This window comes from Myotis daubentonii, chromosome 17 (genome assembly GCF_963259705.1).
Source record: "Myotis daubentonii chromosome 17, mMyoDau2.1, whole genome shotgun sequence".
Classification (NCBI taxonomy): domain Eukaryota; kingdom Metazoa; phylum Chordata; class Mammalia; order Chiroptera; family Vespertilionidae; genus Myotis; species Myotis daubentonii.
Window position 1 is genome coordinate 7,195,646 of NC_081856.1, and position 18,183 is coordinate 7,213,828.

At 44.6% G+C, this 18,183-nt stretch overlaps 1 long non-coding RNA gene across 1 annotated transcript in view; it reads right to left on the reverse strand.

Moving 5' to 3' along the window:
• Positions 1-553: 553 nt before the first annotated feature.
• LOC132219919 (uncharacterized) overlaps positions 554-18,183 on the reverse strand; it is a 38,601-nt gene continuing 20,971 nt past the window's right edge. Inside the window, exons 2-3 of the long non-coding RNA XR_009449634.1 lie at positions 2,374-4,022; positions 554-1,462 (exon numbers count right to left, since the gene is read on the reverse strand). This is a non-coding gene — a long non-coding RNA (uncharacterized LOC132219919). The remainder of the gene's footprint in view (positions 1,463-2,373; positions 4,023-18,183) is intronic.

The following is an 18,183-nucleotide window of genomic DNA, read 5'->3' on the forward strand; positions in this document are numbered from 1 at the left end:
CGCTTGGCAGGGTCACAGATCCAGTCCCGGACTGCGGACAGCCTTGCTGGCTGCCGCCCGCCTTCAGTATGCAAATTAGCCGCCATCTTGTTGCTTCAGGGTGGGGGTCCCCACTGGGGTGCCTGGCCAGTCTGGGTGAGGGACTGAGGGCCGTTTTCAGGCTGGCAGGTGACTGAAGCTCCCAACTTCTCCTTTTTTTCTTTTTTGTTTTATTCTGGGATTTATTTACCTTCTATGGCTGTCACTGGAGCTGAGAGCCAGCTTTAGCTCTGAGGCCCTGCTGCAGCTCTGAGACCTCGGCTGCTGAAAGCAGGGATCTGGGTTTTGTTTAACTTCTATAATTGCAACATTGTTTCTTAGAGTGCAAGCTCAGAGGCCGGCAGCGGCAGGTGGGGAACCTTGGCTTCCTCCTTCACTGGAGCAAGCAAGCTGGCCACTGGCTGGCCGCCATCTTGGTTGGCAGTTAATTTGCATATCGCCCTGATTAGCCAATGGGAAGTGTGTCGGAGCTACGGTTAATTACCATGTTTGTCTATTATTATATAGGATTGGCAATCTGTGTCCTGTATAAGTAGAGAAACAACTATATAACCAGAAGAGACAAATTTTTCATAAATTCTCTCTGAATAATCCTTTTGGAAAGTCAAATAAACTTCTAACACAAGCATTCTGGATAGACGGGGAAAAACAGACCCGTCATTAATTTGAAATTGTTGACCAGACCATAGTAGTGGTGTGAAAAAATGTGTGTGCTTATTTTATTTAAACAAATACCACTGTCAAGCACTGTTTTGTTTTTAATGAATACTCATAATTTACAAATGAAGACATTTAATTTTTACAGCAAAATAAGTACTATTATTATCCCCACTTCGCAGGTCAGAAAACTGAGGCACAGGGACCTCCTAACCTGTCCACGATAGCTCAGTAAGTGGTGAAGCAGAAGCTCAGATCCTGGCGGCAGGCCTGTGTCTTTGCCTCACACTGAACAGTAAGTTGGGAGCGCAGGCCAATCTGCATGGAGCAGCCACTGGCACTGCTACTTTTTCGTGGAGCCTTCCACAGATTTGAGATTTTTAAACTTTGTGCGGTGCTCATCTCAATGAAAATAGCAGTGCTTTATGCACCTTTGCTTGGGATTTCAGGAAGAACAGTAAAAAAATGAAAATCAGCGCCTGGCAAGGGAAGGCAAAATGGATGTTCACAGCTTCCTCTTTGGGAAGGAAATTTCCTAAGAACATACGCTTCATCTGGGGGAGTATAACATTCGAGTGGAACATAGTCAGAGAATTATTAAAGTTGAAATTAAAGGGTAAGAAAGAGCACACGATCCAGAAGTAATTTTCTGCAGAAAAAATGTAAATCGCTCTCGCTTTATCCTTGAAGTCCACACGCCTCCAGCAGCGACAGTGTTGTTCGCTTTGCAGTAAGTGAAATGATCTCCATCTCACATGATGCGTTTCTAAAAGTAGCACCAGAAAACGTGTTTTAAAATGTATTCGTTTCTTTCCTTCTTTTACGTTTTCGTAGCTCCCGGCTTGTACTTGGGGATTTGTCTCTTTGAACACTTTGTCACTGGGTGCCTGTCCCTTCTGGTGCGTGGAGGAGGCAGGAGTCGCGTGTATATGTTAGTGAAAGTCACAGAATGTGGGTGGCGAGGACCCTGCCCTTCAGTGCCAGGTCCGCCTGGGGCTTTGTAAGGAGCCCTGGCAGGGCCAGTGGAGGGGAGGGGAGGGGAGAGAGCCCTCGGGCGGGCCCAGGCTCCTGAGGGAGCCAGACTGTCTCGGCTGTGGTGTGTTTCCTGTGCACCTGCCACAGAGGCTGGCCCAGGAAATGCCAGTGCGCACAGGGCTTGTTGCTTCCTGTGTCTGGGAGACCAGGGCGTGGCTCAGGCCTCTCGGGTTTGGAGAGAGGGATCTCGCAAGCTCCTAGAAACCACAATCAACCCACCTGTCACACACGTTTGTTAGAGAGTGGCTGTGCTTTTGGGGGGAAAAAGTGTCAAAATTAAGACTTTCTATATTTATTATTCTACTTTATGGACAAATACATTTTAGATATTCACAGAGAGATACAGACCTGATTAAAATGCAGAGTTATGCTAGCGTCAACTAGATTAATATTTTGGTCCAAAATGCTAATATACAGGCAGTGTCTTTATTGAAAGCTGTTGGTACATTGACTTTATCTGTAAGCAGCCTACAAACTGTAGAGAATGAAGGAGATGGGGGGGGGGGCTATATCAATGCTGCCTGCGAATAAGTAGGTTCTGTCACTATTGAGCGTCTATGGTCTCCTTTCCCACTGAGACAACATTCTACTTATGGTGGCGAAATACCACTGACATGCACTCAGAGATGGGAATTAAAATACCTGACGCTAAGTCAGTGTTCTGGGAGAAACAGGCAGCTTGCAGCCTTGCGGCGCCACAGAGCGTCCTGGCCCCGCTCCCAGGGCTCACTCATCGGCACCATGGCCTTAGGTCATTTGTTTAACCCCATGTGAGCAACAGTTTCCACAGCACAAAGCAGGTGGCCTGAATGCCTGTGTGGGAAAACGTGGAGGAGCTCTAGAGGCCGTGGAGAACCGCTGAGAGCTCCCAGGAACTGCCCTCCACCCCCAAGAACTGCCCTCATAGAAGACCCTGGCCATCCAGAGGCATGCCACTCGGAGGCTTGCTTATAAGATGCTGACATTGGAAAGGTTTTTTCTGGGAGATCCAGGACTCCTCAATACCGGACAGAATGCGGCTGCAGGGGCCAGCTCTGCCGGCAGGAAGCAGTTGGATAATTTCCTTTCCCATTCCACACCCACATAACATGGTGGGGAAAGTATATGGAACGCTTGTTTCTCCCAGGGGAAGAACACAAAACCATAGTCTATTATTTAATAACCGTTCATTAAAATGATGTGGCATCTGCCGGAGGACAAGATTTTAAGCCCTTTGTGTACAAAAGACCTGATGGGTGAGCCACTTCCCACGATGCACCGCTGAATACGTTTTTTATTTTCAGCCATAAAACATATAAAGTTTGTGACTTTGTTATTTTATTATTTTTTATTTTATTTTATTCTTGTTGGCATTTAGAATCCATAGATTAGGGGACTCCCTCTGGTGGTTGAATAAAATATCACTTTTATGTTAATGCTAAACAAACAAAAAAGGAATGAAAAACAGATCTACATAGAATAATTTTCTGGAGAATACGAGAGGGGTTTTTTTACTTTTCAGATATGACACTCATCAGGGTGTTGGTAATGATGAAGGAGGAGGAAGTAGAGAAGGAGGAGGAAGAGGAAGATTCTACTCAACCCTGGCTTGCCTTGCTGGCCGCAGTCACAGACGAAAACAATTTTGTCAAAAACAAGCAGAGAAGGCAAAGCAAATTACACATTTGTTTAAAAGCACAAAACATCAAGTGCTTAAATATCAAGAAATGCACCATCCACAACTTCCATTGTTGTTACCAATATGTTCTCTCAACAACTTTATTATCTTGTCCAATGTTTTGTGTATATTCACCCAGCACAAAACGATAGTTGCTTTTCCAGAGAAGTAATAACTTGACAGTCTCCTGGGTAGAAGGATCTATTTCTCCCTCATTCTTTCCTAATTCTCATAAGGGAACAGGACTTGCCAGCCCCTCTCTCCTTTCCCATGACCAATGACGGAGGACGACGTTATCAGTTTCCCTCCCAGAGTGGAGTGAGGACCCTCACTGCTTGGGTCATGGTAGAGCTAAAAATTTCCTGCTGAAGCTACAGGGAGATTCAAATGCTTCTGTCAGAGTTCTTCATCAATCACATTTTCTTGGCTGATGTCGTAAATAGCACTAATCGTGGTGGCCTGAGGGTGTCCTGGAAGTGGGGAGGGAGTCAGACAGTGGTTCTTTTCCTGGAAAACCTTCCCGACATGGGAAGACCCCCACCTCCTCCAATCATCCCAGCCTTCGCCAAATCCTCTGTGCTTCTTCTCACAGGGGCCCCATCAAGAAAGGAAATCTCATCCATCTCCTCTGGACCTGAATGAAAAGTTTTATTATCAACACTTTAAAAGCTAAAACAACATTCAGAGAGAAATGGCTCAACTGTGGAAAAATAAAGTCATGTTTTCAGGTTCCTAAGATCGGCTTTAAGAATGTGAGCACTCTCAGAAACCATCAGACACGCCCCTGTGGGGACACCCACGCTGCCCCACTCCTGCGGCCGCGTACTTACACAGGCCTATCTGTTTCCGTGTTCATCTGTACGTAGCCCAGGCTGTTTCTAGGGCACTCACAGCAAAAGGGGGAGAAGGAGCGGCTGTCTCACCCAGGTCACATTGCCTCGATTCCTCCTTCCCCCAAGGGCTCTCCCAAGCTCTTAACTGAACAGTATGAGAAAAATCTTAAGAACTGTTCATGAATTTAAGAGCAACACTGAGATGGGGAACCACCCAGAGATGGAAAGTTGGCACACAAAAGGGACAGCCACGGGCAGCGAGGACTCGCCCTCCTGGTGGCTGTGTTTATGCCTCCCCTCAGCCTGTTCCCACAGTCACCTTCCCAAGCACGTTGCCACAGGACACCAGTAGAGCAACGTTTCTGTGGAGAAAAACATCTTTCCTAAGATCAACTGGGTTTGGGCAATGTTTCACATAATAACATTGGAAATGAAGAAGAAGGGGAGGGGGAGAAGGAATGTTCAGTAAGTTTATATTTTACATATAATTTTTTTTACTGAATCTAAAAAATGAAAAAGAAAATGTGGGTGGGGGAGGGGGGAGAAGTTTGGGGCTGGGAGAATTTTAGAACATTCCAGAACATGCTTTGGGGAGAGCTTCACAGTAGAATTTGTGTAAATGCAGTAACCTAGTGAACATCTAAAAAGAGGATTTTTACACCCACCCACACGTTTGGAGCTATATGAAAATTTCTCCAAACACACACACACACACACACACACACACACACACACACACACACACACATTATATATATATATATATATATATATATATATATATATATATATCCTATATAATAAAGCGTAATATGCTAAGTGTCTGACCAATCAGTCTACCATTCAGTCAACTGCTCAACCAGTTGCTATGATGAGCACTGACCACCAGGGGGCAGATGCTCCAACCAGTAGGTTAGCTTGCTGCTGGGGTCCAATCAGGACTGGGCGAGACAGCCCCGATCAGCCCTGATGACCTGCCAGGCAGAGGGACCCCATGTATGAATTCATTCACCGGGCCTCTAGTATATATATATATATATGTTCATTCCACGCTCTTGTGCCTAATTTACAATTCTTAAATGCCTTTGTAATGGAATATGGGTAGTCACTAGACTTTAATCCTGGCTGCATATTATAATCACCGGAAGAGCTTTAAAATGAAAAGCAACAATATCTGGGTCTCACACACAGTGACCTTGAAAACAGTGTTCTGAGGTGAGACCCAAACACTGAGATATTTAGAAGTACCCAGGTCATCCATCAAGTTGCAAGCCCAAGCTAGTCAAAGGACACCTCCTTCCCTCTTGGTTACCGCTCCTTGGCTTTCTTCCCACCCTCCGACGTCTTCTTTGCCCAATGTTGTGGAGGGCACATCACCATGCCCCTCCCTCACGGAGAGCAGGATAAAGAGCAGTGGTGACAAGACAAGTAAATTCAAGGAGAGACAGGAGGAACCAGCTGCTCTTCGGCACTCATCACCCCGCTGCCATGGTTCCAAGCCCTCAGGTGGGCTGGACAGTGGTTCCCACACGCAACTGCGGCTCTTGGTCCATCCCGAGTTTAAGCAGAATAAGCAGTGTTTTTCTTCACCTTGAAATCTTCTGGGGAGGGACTAATGTACACTTGCACTGGCCCTGCCCCTTGACTGGACCAGGTCTCACCTTCAGAACACTCTTCCGAGGGCCTCACTGCAACAGCTGGGCTCCAGACTGGGTGCTCCGTGGGGCTGGAGACATCTGCCAGAGTTCTCCTAGCGAGAGACCCACTGGTCTCCTAAAATGCTGCTCCCACTCCTGGTCTGCCCCGCTCCTCTGCTGCATTTTCTTGGCTGCCCTCTAGGAACTGAAGCCTTTCCTGAACTCTAGGTCATGCTTGAGTCCTAGGACTACAGGTAATGTTTGTCAGGCCCTTCCCGTGTGTGCCTGTCCCTTGTGATGAGGGATCTGCCCCCAAGGCTTGGCTCTCTAGGGAAGACACGTGCCAACCACCTGGGCTCCAACTTTCCAACCAGAGATGAATCACACCTGTCTTGCCCCACCCGGACGACGGCATAGCTCAGCACGCACACCCATAGATAGGAATGAGATAGAACCTTCACAGCTGCCTGCCCTCCAGTGAGCCAGCCTCGACAGCAAAGTCACTGACCCCAAACCCAGCCATGGCTCCTGCCGCGCCTTCCAACCTGACCTGCATTGAAGATCTGCATCCAAGTATATAACTCTAAACACTGCCATGAAAACATCAAGAGCAAGTGTGAGAAACACATTCTATAAACTCTAAAGCCCTCGCACGCTGTATATTAATACAGTACCAATGTCAGAGACACTGTGTACAGAATAGGAGCTGGGGTCCTCCCCAGGGGCTGACCACCCTGACAAAGGTTGTTTCTAGAAGCAAGGTGCACTGAATTCTACGGCACCTGTGGCGTGTCAGACACCAAACAACCAGGTGAGCTGCACAATAGGGAGCACTTGGCAGATGCAGGTGCTTTGCTGGTGACATGCTTCCCAAAGGGAAGCCTGAATAACAAAACCCCACCATTTTGGAGGAATGCATTTCCTGTGTCTAAAAGAATACTTGCCAATCAAGGCAAATAAGGGATGCTTCGGTGTGGAGAATCAGCACAGAAAAGTCTCGGTGGCTTGGGTTGCTGTCTACAAGAGGGCATACCCCAAAGACATCTGCCCCCAAAGGGTTGTGCCATGTCACCACTGTATGGACTGGAGCAGCGACACGCAGGCACAAGGTGCTCATCCTTGTTGCTAGGTGCCCCAGGTTAGTAGGAGGGCAGAACAAGTCCGCCTTGAATCATAAGATCCACGCAGTGCAACTAAGCAGAAAGTGTGCCTGTCTCCTGCAGTGCGGAGGCTGGCTCCTCATGGACCTGTGCACCACATCTATTCTCAGTCAGGCTGCATTGACCGTCACAGCCAGTCAGCGTAGAACTCCTCCCCTATATGAAATTCGTTAGCCCCGAAAAGAAAAATCTAAGGTGGCCAAGTGATTTGATGACTTCCGTTAACATCATCTTATGCAAATAAAAATTCTCCTTAAAATGTTCATACTTCACTCACAGTAGCAGGCAAACCAGTGCCTTCATCCCATGTTGTTCCCAGGGATATGTGCACAAGCTCTGGACTTTTTCCCAAGTCATGTTTCTGCCAAGAGCTTCTAAACTCAATCATTGCCAAGTGAGTCATCGTCTGCAAGGCCGGTCCACGGTGCACGGGATTAAGTCTCAGCAACATCAAGTCTCGGCCTCACGCACTCTTTCTTCACCAAAATGGTGACTGTCCGCCCCTCCCAGGCAGAGTCTGCTGCGTCCATTCCCAACCTTTGTGCTGCCCTCACATGCACACAGCAACAACTGAGACCATCCATCCCTGGGCCATTTCCAAAAGGTGAGCTAGAACCTTCCCCTTTCTCTCCCACTTAAGAAATCATGTTTGAAATCAAATGAGTGACAATGGTGCTATTATAAGTACAACCTGGAGCATGGTATGTTATGTCTTTAAAAAGAAAAGTATATAATATCACAAACTTGCAAATATTAGGAACTCACAACATATTTCATAAGGAATCTGAACACACCCGTGTGTTCAGCAAAATATTATGGAAGCAGCCCAAGTGCCCATCAGTAGACGAGTGGATAAAAAAGCTGTGGTACCTGCATTCAATGGAATATTACTCAGCCATAAACGAAGAATGAAATCTTACTATTTGCAAGAGCAGGGATGAACCTAGAGGGTGTTAAACTTAGTGAAATAAGTCAGACAGAAAAAGTCAAACACCATATGATTTCACTTATATGTGGAATGCAAAAAAACCAAAATAAATAAATAAACAAAACAGAAACAGACTCATAGACACAGAGAACAGACAGATGGCTGCCAGATGGGAGAGGGTTCGGTGGACTGGGTGAAAAAGGTGAAGGGATTGAGAAGTACAAATTGGTAGTCACCGACAGTCATGGGGATGTAAAGTACAGCATGGAAAATATGGTCAATAATCTATATATATAAACAGGTAATATGCTGATTAGTCCTAACAGCGTCCCAATCATGACTGTTCAAAAGGCTGCGCGCACACGGGAGCTGGTGGGCGAGGACGGGGGTGGGGACTTGCACCACCGGGACATGACGCTGCCGCTGGGGGCAGCCCCCCAGACGGAGACACACGCAGGCCCGCAGTGCTGCCCGGCCTGGAGGGGGGTGTCAGGATGGGGGTGGGGCCTCAGTGGAGAGCTCTTAGCACTCCTGTGCCAGGGTCTAAAGGAACAGAGGGGAAGGGAGAGCAGATAGGCAGTTATGGGGTTTAGGCCAGAAGGGGAGAACAGATAGGCAGTTAGGGGGATCAGGCCAAGAGGGGAGAGCAGTTAGGGGGATCAGGCAGGCAGGCAGGTGAGTGCTTAGGAGCTAGTGGTTCTGGATTGCGAGAGGGATCCCAGATTGGAGAGGGTGCAGGCCAAGCTGAGAGACCCCCCCCCCCATGAATTTCGTGCACTGGGCCTCTAGTATTGTAATAACTCTGGTTGGTACCAGGTGGGTGCTTGAAATATCGGGGGAAATACTTTGTAAGGTATATGATTGTCTGACCACTAATCTGTACATCTGAAACCAATATAAAATAATATTGAGTGTAAACTGCAATTAAAAGTAAAATTAAAGAAGAAAGCTGTTGGCATGGGTTTCAGTGTCAGGCAAGGGGATTTTTACAGCGCTCTACACCTATGGCTTCATTCCGTCCTCACAGTGCTCCCGGAGAGTGGGATGCAGGCACATTGCCTCCCTGCAGGGAGGAAGGGGCATTTCAGCATTTTTGACATGAAAGGAGGGAAGGAAGGAGCCGGGGGGGCAGGGGAAAAGGGGGAGAATGGAGGCATGTTTTCATGATTACATTTGCAAGGCTCACATTCTGAAGACATTTCCTTTATTCCTCACTTTTCCACCTACAGTTAGGAAATGATTCTATTATACCAGTATTTCACACAGTCTAGTCTACAAATTTATTTTTCATTTGTAATGCTTTATAGGAAATAAAAGATGCTGAATTTAAATAAATGCTGGGAAATGCCGTATATCTGTCTTACAGAATGGCCTTTTGCATATTCAAAGTGCTGAAAAGCCCTTCAGTAAAGAATCGTGTTTAATTTTTGTTTCACTTGTGTTATGAACATTTATTTGACTTTGCAAAACCTTTTCTCCTATAATTCCTATAACATGATGTAGAATTGGGTTCTGAGGAACACACTTTGATAACTGCTGTATGAGATGAACTGCTACATGAGATGCTGTCTTGTGGTTCAAATAAACTCACTTTTATTTGAAAGGAAATACAATGGACACTATCTTATGAAAACCCCTTATAAAGGCTCCTCTGGGAAACTGACAGATATAATAAAAAAGAAATAAAAATGAGAAAGTAAATGTTTATCAACTGAATCTAGTAAATACTGCCAAATATAGCTCAAATCTCTGGCAGGAACTCCTACCAAATACAATAAATTTGAATCGGTGTGAAGGAAGAAACATCAGAGATTGCTGGGCAACTTCCCTTCCTGAAAATGTGCAGTTTTCAGAGCAGCAACTTAAAGCTAATCCTGGCAATTCTCACCGATACTGAGCACAGGGAGAGCAGGCGGGGCCAGGAGGCCTGGAGAAGCACTACCGCCCTGGCTGCCCCGCCCAGGGCTAACTTTGTTATTGTTTAATGGTGTCAATCTTCCTAAAAGTGACACATCTTCTCCAAGGAGACTGTGGTGCAAGGAGTCTTATGACCTAGGTCTCTAGAAGCAAGGGTGCGGCATGTCCACAGAGCAAAGGTGGTTGTGTAAGAAAGAGGGGGAAACAGAGCAAAGTATGTGCCTCCCTCCCCTGGGAGCCTGACCTCTCACCTCTGCCTTAACCTTCTGGGGCTGTTAGAACAAAATACCAGACACTGAGTCGGCTTAAACAGACACTTGTTTTCTCACAGTCTGGAACCGGGAAGTCCGAGGTCGGAAGAGGGGTGTCATGGTGGCTCTCTTCCTGGCTTGTGGTGGGGGTGGGGGGGTGGGGGGGGGGTGGGGGGTGGGGGGGGCGGGGGGCCTCCTGCTGGCCACCTCCCGCTGTGCTCACAGGGCCTCTCCTTGGTGCAGATGCTTCCTCTTCTGAGACCATTGATCCCATCATGAGGTCCACGTCTCTCATCAGCATCTAAACCTAATCACCTCCCCAAGGCCACCTCCAAATACCATCACCTTGGGAGTTCAACATATGAATGTGGGGTGACACAAACAATTCAGTACAGAAGCCCTGGCTCGCTAAAGAAGGGGACCAATCCAGAAAAGAAGAGGTGCTTCTTCAAACCCTCAATAAGGACCCAAACAGAACCCTCCCCCGCCCCCCACATCCCCCACACAGGAGAGCACGCAATACACAGAAAGCAGGGTCACCTCCCCTCACATATAGAGAGCACAACATGCAGAAAGGAAGCTCGCCAAGGCCATTTCTCCTACCTGTCTCAGGTGTAGCGTGGCTGAATTTACGTTTAAACTTGAAAGATGAATTCCAAGAAGAGTCAGGTAAACAGAAGAGGCTAATCTAGCGATGCTATTATGGGACAACAGTAGTCCTGCAATCTTTACTCAAAGATGTTTAAAAGCCATGCAGAATCATACAGTTTCTGTCCTGGTGACCGGCGTATTCTAGGGTCTGCTGTATAACATTGTGCCTGTCGATAACAACACTATTCCCTGCACTCAGAAACCTGTGAAGAAGGTAGATCTCTGTTGAGTTCTTACCACATTTTTCATTGCTAGATTACAAGAAATGAATCAAGCATTTATCATTACTTTCCTATTGACTGTACCACCGAATAACCAAACGATCAGGGGGGAAAATCTCCTTGTAAATTATTCTAGGTATTGAATGAAAACGAAATGAGAGAACGTGAATATTGGCATTTTAGAATCCTCGATGATTTAACAGATCTAAGTGTTGAACATAAGTGGATGTTAACTTTTTAAAAAATGTGCTTCCTAGTGAAAGAATGTATCACAATTACAATCCTGGCAAGGGAATCGGACCAGAGTCTCATCAAGCATGTGGTTCCAGTTGGCATTTTGCAGGAAATAAGAAAGACACAGAAATGTGACAAACTGTGAAAAACTCTATAGGTCCAATTCCCCGGACCTATAGAGTTTTTTTATAGATTTTTTTTTTCAAGATATTCATTATAACAAAGAAAAAGGGAAAGGGAGAGAATGTTAGATTAAAAGACACTTAAATGTAATTTACTGTTTTTACATAAAAATCATAAAGAAAAGCAAGGAAGTGATTTTTATAAAAGTCAGGATAGTGGGTACTTCTGAAGGGAGAAGAGCTGTGATTAAGTTGGGGAAATGAGCTAAACACGTCCTGCAAATGTGATGTACAGCTTGGTGACTATAGATAATAATGCTGTATTGTATATTTGAAAGTTGCTAAGAGAGTAGATCTCAAAAGTTCTCATCACAAGAAAAAAGCTGTATCTATGTGAAGCGATGGATGTTAATTTACTGTGGTGATCATTTTCCAGTATATACAAATATTAATCATTATGTTGTACACCTGAAACTAATACAGCATGTCAATTATCCTATATAATAAAAGAGAAACATGCAAATTAAGCATCCCTCTGCTACACTCAAGCCACGCCCACCAGCCAATCAGGAGCAAGTATGCAAATTAACCCAACTAAGATGGCGGCGGCCACAGAGCCAGAGCTAGCAGGAGGCTTGTGTTGCCCCGGTGATGGAGGAAGCCAAGCTTCCCGCCTGCCCTGGCCGGCCCTTGGATCCACTCAAGGCTACAAAGTTTCAATTATAGAAAATAAATAAATCCCAGAAAAAAAGAAAAAAGGAGAGACTGGAAGCTTGGGTCGCCAGGGGGCATGGCCAGCCTGAAAATGGCCATCAGCCCCTCACCCAGGCTGGCCAGGCACCCAAGCGGGACCCCTACCCTGATCCAGGACACCCTTCAGGGCAAACCAGCCAGCCCCCACTCGTGCACCAGGCCTCTATCCTATATAATAAAATGGTAATATGCAAATTGACCCTAACAGCAGAACCACTGGGAATGACTGGTCACTATGACACACACTGACCACCAGGGGGCAGACGCTCAATGCAGGAGCTGCCCCCTGGTGGTCAGTGCGCTCCCACAGGGGGAGCTCTGCTCAGCCACAAGCCAGGCTGACAGCTGCCAGCACAGCAGTGGTGCCAGGAGCCTCTCCTGCCTCCTCAGCAGCACTAAGGATGTCCGACTGCAGCTTAGGCCTGCTCCCTGCTGGCAAGTGGACATTCCCCGAGGGCTCCTAGGCTGCCAGAGGGATGTCTGACTGCCAGCGTATGCCTGATCCCCCAGGGAGCAGGTGGACATTCCCTGAGGGGTGCCAGACTGTGAGAGGGCACAGGCCGGGCTGAGAGACATTCCCCCGAGTGCACAAATTTTTGTGCACCGGGCCTCTAGTATCTCAATAAAAAATAAAATTCAACAAAGACAACAACAACAACAAAAGATAGAAAGTGGAGGGGCTTCTGAGATGGCTGTTAAAGTTCTATTTATTGACCTAAAGTGAATAAAGTTATTCATTTTATTTCAGTTATGTAAAACTAGAGGCCTGGTGCACTGGATTCATACAGCCATGGGGGTCCGTTGGCCTGGCCTGCAGGGGTTGGGCCAAAACCAGCCCTCCGACATCCCCTAAGGGGTCCTGGATTGGGAGAAGTTGGTTCTCGGGTGACGCACCTGGAATCGGGCTCCCTCCTCCTTTCTCTTGGGTCCGAGGTGCGGGTGAAGCAGATTAGGGGCCAACAGTGTCCCAGAAGCAACCTAACCCACAGCTGATTCCACGAGGAATTGGGCTCCCTCCTTTACTGGTCGGAGCGTCTGCCCCCTGGTGGTCATTGTGCATCATAGCTACCAGGCGAATGGTTGAACGGTCGGACAGTCACTTAGGCTTTTATATGAAGAGATAGGTAAGTTCTTGAGATGTCTATAGCATAGTGTCTGTAGCTAACAATCCTGTATTATATGCTTAAAACTTTTTAAGAGGGTAGTTCTTATGTTAAGTATTTCTCTCACTAAGTAAAGTAATAACAATAATAATAATGGGAGTAAGAGGAAACTTTGGGAGGTGAATAATATGTTTATGGCCTTGATGGTGGTAATGGTTTCATGGGTGTACTCGTATCTGCAAACTCATCGAGTTGTAGCATTAATTATGTACAACTTTTTACATGTCAATCATACTTCAATCATACTTTAAAATAAGATTATTCACTTCATAATAATTCATGGATCTCTATATTCTCTTTTGTTTTCTTTATTTGTGCTTTATTTTAGAGTAAAAGACTTAAAATATGGTAGAAAGCACAGCATGCAACACATAGATTAAGCATATTCTCTGAAAAATGATTCACTCTAGAAAAGAGAGGGAAATTTAAAGAGGAACTACAGTGTCAAGATAATCAGAAATATATGAAATAACTTAAACTATTATCTACAGATAATTCTTTCTTTTCAAGTTCCTAGAAAAGTTATTAGATTTATGTAAAGTATTCAACCCTATGATTGTAAGTTTGAAAAGCTATATGAAACACTTATTTTTTTCTGGAAAAATATAATTCAACCAAATTGTCTCAAAAGAAATCAATGATAACATAAAAGCCTTGACAGTGCTATTATGTAACACCAAAGAATGCTTTATAGCAGAACTCCTTCAAATTTCTAGGAAGGGTTACTTCTGTGAACACAGAGAGAAGGAAGGCTTCCCTGTACTTTATATGAAGTCAATGTAACCCTGAAATAAAGCTGATCCAAACAGCTAAAACAATAAAACCATAGGCTCATCTCAGTGTAAATTTAACAACAAAAATTGTTAAAATGTTAACACTGTAACCTGCTGTTATATTGAAATTCTACTACTATATGACCAACCAATATTCTTTCCCAGGATGTAAGAATGATTTAATGCTAGAAGGCTTGTTAATAAAATTTCTCTTAAAAAAAAAAGATACAGGAAAGAAATACCCTGTGATCATCATAAGTGCCCCAAAAGTCATCAAACACCTATTCTCCAATTTCTTAACTTCTTAATAAAGATTTTTAACACGATTAAAAAAAAAACACCCTTACAGACAGGCAAATATTATTTTCTGTGAACACTGCTATTAATGTTATTATAGAAATGACAAAAAAATTGTTTTAAAATATTTTCTAAGGATGTGAAGTATAAATAATTGAAAGGGGTTTTCAAAAAATAAGTGCTCAATATTGTTAAATAATTTTAATTTGCAGATAAAAGTTCCCTATGTGAAGAAAACAAAAACATTGACTAAAAATAACTTAAAATAAGAGAACTCTGCAAAGGCATCTAGAGACATTTAAGTTTTAAAATGTGGCTTTACTATATCAGTAAATAACTAATAAGAAGAGAGCAAACATTCTCCGCTTACAGTAGCAACTATTATTCAATAGCCTTACACATCAAATGTCAACAGTGAGAGGTGGGCTTATCTGTGCTTCTTCCTGCTTATTTCTTAGTTGTCTATACTGCTTAAATCAAGCACGCATCAATCTTATTATCAATACCTAAAGATCTACTTCCTTTATAAAATACATCAATGTTTCACCATTATATTTTAATAAGTGTATCAAAGATTCAGTTCATACAAGTATTTTATTTATAGCTTATTATTGTTTACTAGTGGCCCAGTGCACGAAATTCATGCACCACAGGGGGGGTTCCCTCAGCCCTGCCTGCACCCTCTCCAATCGGGGACATCCCTCTTGCAATCTGGGACCACTGGCTCCTAACCACTCACCTGCCTGCCAGCCTGATCGCCCCTAACTGCCCTCCCCTGCTGGCCTGATCTCACCCCCAACTGCTCTCCCCTACCAGCCTGATCTCGCCCCCAACTGCCTTTGACTTCCTGATCACCCCTAACTGCCCTCCCTTGCCAACCTTGATCTCAACCCCAACTGCCCTCCCCTGCCGGTCAATTTGGTTCTGATTGGTCAGTTTCTATGCCAGTAAGCATCAAAAGCTCCACCTCCTAGGCAGCCATTGGCTCCTCACAGTTCACCCAATTTTGGTTCTCATTGGTCAGTTTCTATGCCAGCCAGCATCTCCAGGCCTATCTCTGGGCCTGATCAGAGAGGTGGGGCTGATCAACAGCCCCCACCCCCACCCCCACCCCGCCAGGCCTGGAGAGAAACAGAGGTGCAGCTGCTGGCGGAGCCCAGAAAGAAAGAGAGGCAATGGCTGATCAACAGCCGCCATGGAGGCTGCGGATAAGATCCTGCCTCTCTCTGCAGGCCCCTCTCCAGGCCTGATCCACAGTCCCTCGGCAGTCAGTGACTGACAGAAGGACTAACTTCCGCTGTTCGGCCAAGCCTTCAGTCGGTTGTTACAGACCCTGGGTTTTTATATATTAGGATTTTATTTACTATTTTTTAGTACTAGAAGTGTCTAGAAGATGTCTAACTGAAGCCCTCACTTTCAAATAGCATACTTAGGGCCTCACAATTGAGTTTAAGGTTTCTAGTCAATGGCAAAACCAGGATTAAAAGCCAGACCTCAATATATTACAAGACCAATGGTCTGCAAATAGCTTGTTGTATTAAATCATCAATGGTGTCTCTGCTTTAAATCATTGCTTAATGGTATCAGACTAACATATTATAAATTATTTCCTTATAGAGGATTTAAGGCAAAGGTAGTTGAAGCATTGTCCCAGAGGAATGAATCTGTAGAAATGTTTTATAGGTATATTGTGGTTCCTCAGCATAACTGTTAAGTTATATTTTTCTACCAACTATGTTATCTTCAAGTTTTTTTTATCACAATACCTTTTCATCATGTTGTTTCTTGAGCATCCTGCCATTACTATCTTCTCAACAAGGCAAAATGGAGTAAGACGGCAATTTTTTAGATAAGTGAAATATCCTCAAGTCTCGTTGGCTTATGCAGAGAAGTGATAGAAATGGGGGTAGAAATGGGATGGTTGTGCGGGGGTATAGGCAATGGCTATGAAAGGAGAAATCAGAGAATCGAGATATTTAATCTAAAAATGATTTAATTTACTGCATAGTAAGTTGCCTCTTAAAGGAAGTAGTCAAAAGTAGGGGGAGGGTGAATTTAGAAAAATTGATATGGATTTGGAAATACTATTCAAATTGGTCTTTGTGAGGATTCCATGTTATGAATTCACAGTTCCTTCTGTTTTGTTTTGTGTTTGACATTTTAAAAATACAGCAATTTGAAAGCAAAAGCCAAAGATTTAAGAAGAGTGAGAAGAAAATCACCCCTGAAATTGTCCTCTTCTTACAAAGGAATGTCTTTGGTTTATGGAGTTTGTGGGGGAAGAGCAAGAATTCTTATGCTTAGCCCTAGCCAATTTAGCTCAGTGGATAGAGCGACGACCTGTGGACTGACAGGTCCCGGGTTCGATTCCAGTCAAGGGCACATGCCCAGGTTGCAGGCTTAATCCCCAGTAGGGGGCGTGCAGGAGGCAGCTAATCAATGATTCCTTCTCACCATTGATGTTTCTATCTCTCTCTCTCTCTCCCTCTCCCTTCCTCTCTGAAATCAATAAAAATATATTTTTAAAAAAGAATTCTTATGCTTATGAGGCCAAAGTAATCAATGGAAGAGAGAACTCACAGGATTATCATGTTGGTAACTCAAACTACTGAAATAGAGAAAAAAGCATATTTAACTTAGAATCACTATTTAGGGATCTGTTAATCAAGAAATGCACACTGTCTATTTTTCTTTTGTATAGCATTTGAAAACAATAAAAATTCTATAATTTGAAAAACATAAAAAGTAAAATCCAGGCCCTAGCCAGTTTGGCTCAGTGGTTGGAGCCTGCGAACTGAAGGGTCCCAGGTTCTATTCCAGTTAAGGGCACATGCCTGGGCTATGGGCTCAGGCCCCAGTAGAGGGCATGCAGGAGGCAGCCGATCAATGGTTCTCTCTCATCATTGATGTTTCTATCACTCTTTCCCTCTCCCTTCCTCTCTGAAATCAATAAAAATATATTTTAAAAAAATAGAAAGTAAAAACGAGGACTTCCCATTTTGAATCCAGATTTCCTTTACTTTTATCTAATGTCTCTTCTCCACTTCACTCTTCACTATATTCATAAAATTGTCTTAGGTATTGATGTTTAATTTAGCATAGATTTGAGAGTATTGATGAGACACTTCTTCCAACACACTCTAATACTCTGACCTAGTCAAATTTATCAGTGGAGCTTGAGGTATTCAGGCTAGTCTGGCATCAAAAACTCGTGCATGTATCTTTTCTCATCTGATACTGACCCCTCTGCCGCAGGCATGACATCGTTATTTTCCACCAGATCAATAAAATAAAATATTGGAAACTGGCCCGCTTTCCAGTGGCTCCTCTGTCCCCTGCTCTCCTTCCTATTCACCCGAGAACAAAAACGGATTCACTTGGCATATCCATTCACCAACGCACACGTCCTCCTGGCCTGTTCATGAGCATCCCGAACCCGAGCACCAAGTCAGATGCTAGATACTGTTTTAGTCACAAAGTGGTTACTCTCGTTTATAATCATGTTTTCCTGATTCCAATCCACAAAATTGACTCGGAAACAAAGAGATCTTTCTTCTATATCTAGTCTTACATCTTAGTTTCAGGGAAGGACAGCCACCAGGGCCAACATTAAATACTAACATCACAGTGTAGTAAGTTACCACGTGCAAACCATGAACACCCAGGACAGTGAGTAAATCACCAAAGGGTAAGCAGTGCCTTTAAGACAAGGAAAGGGAGAGGGATGTTGGGTCTGCTCCTCAGGAATCAGATGCAGAAGAGGAAGGAGGCCACGGATAGAGGTTCAAGAATGGAACGGCCTGTGCTGTGATGATTAGGGCACCTCACGCACCCCGCAGACCTGTGTATCATGAT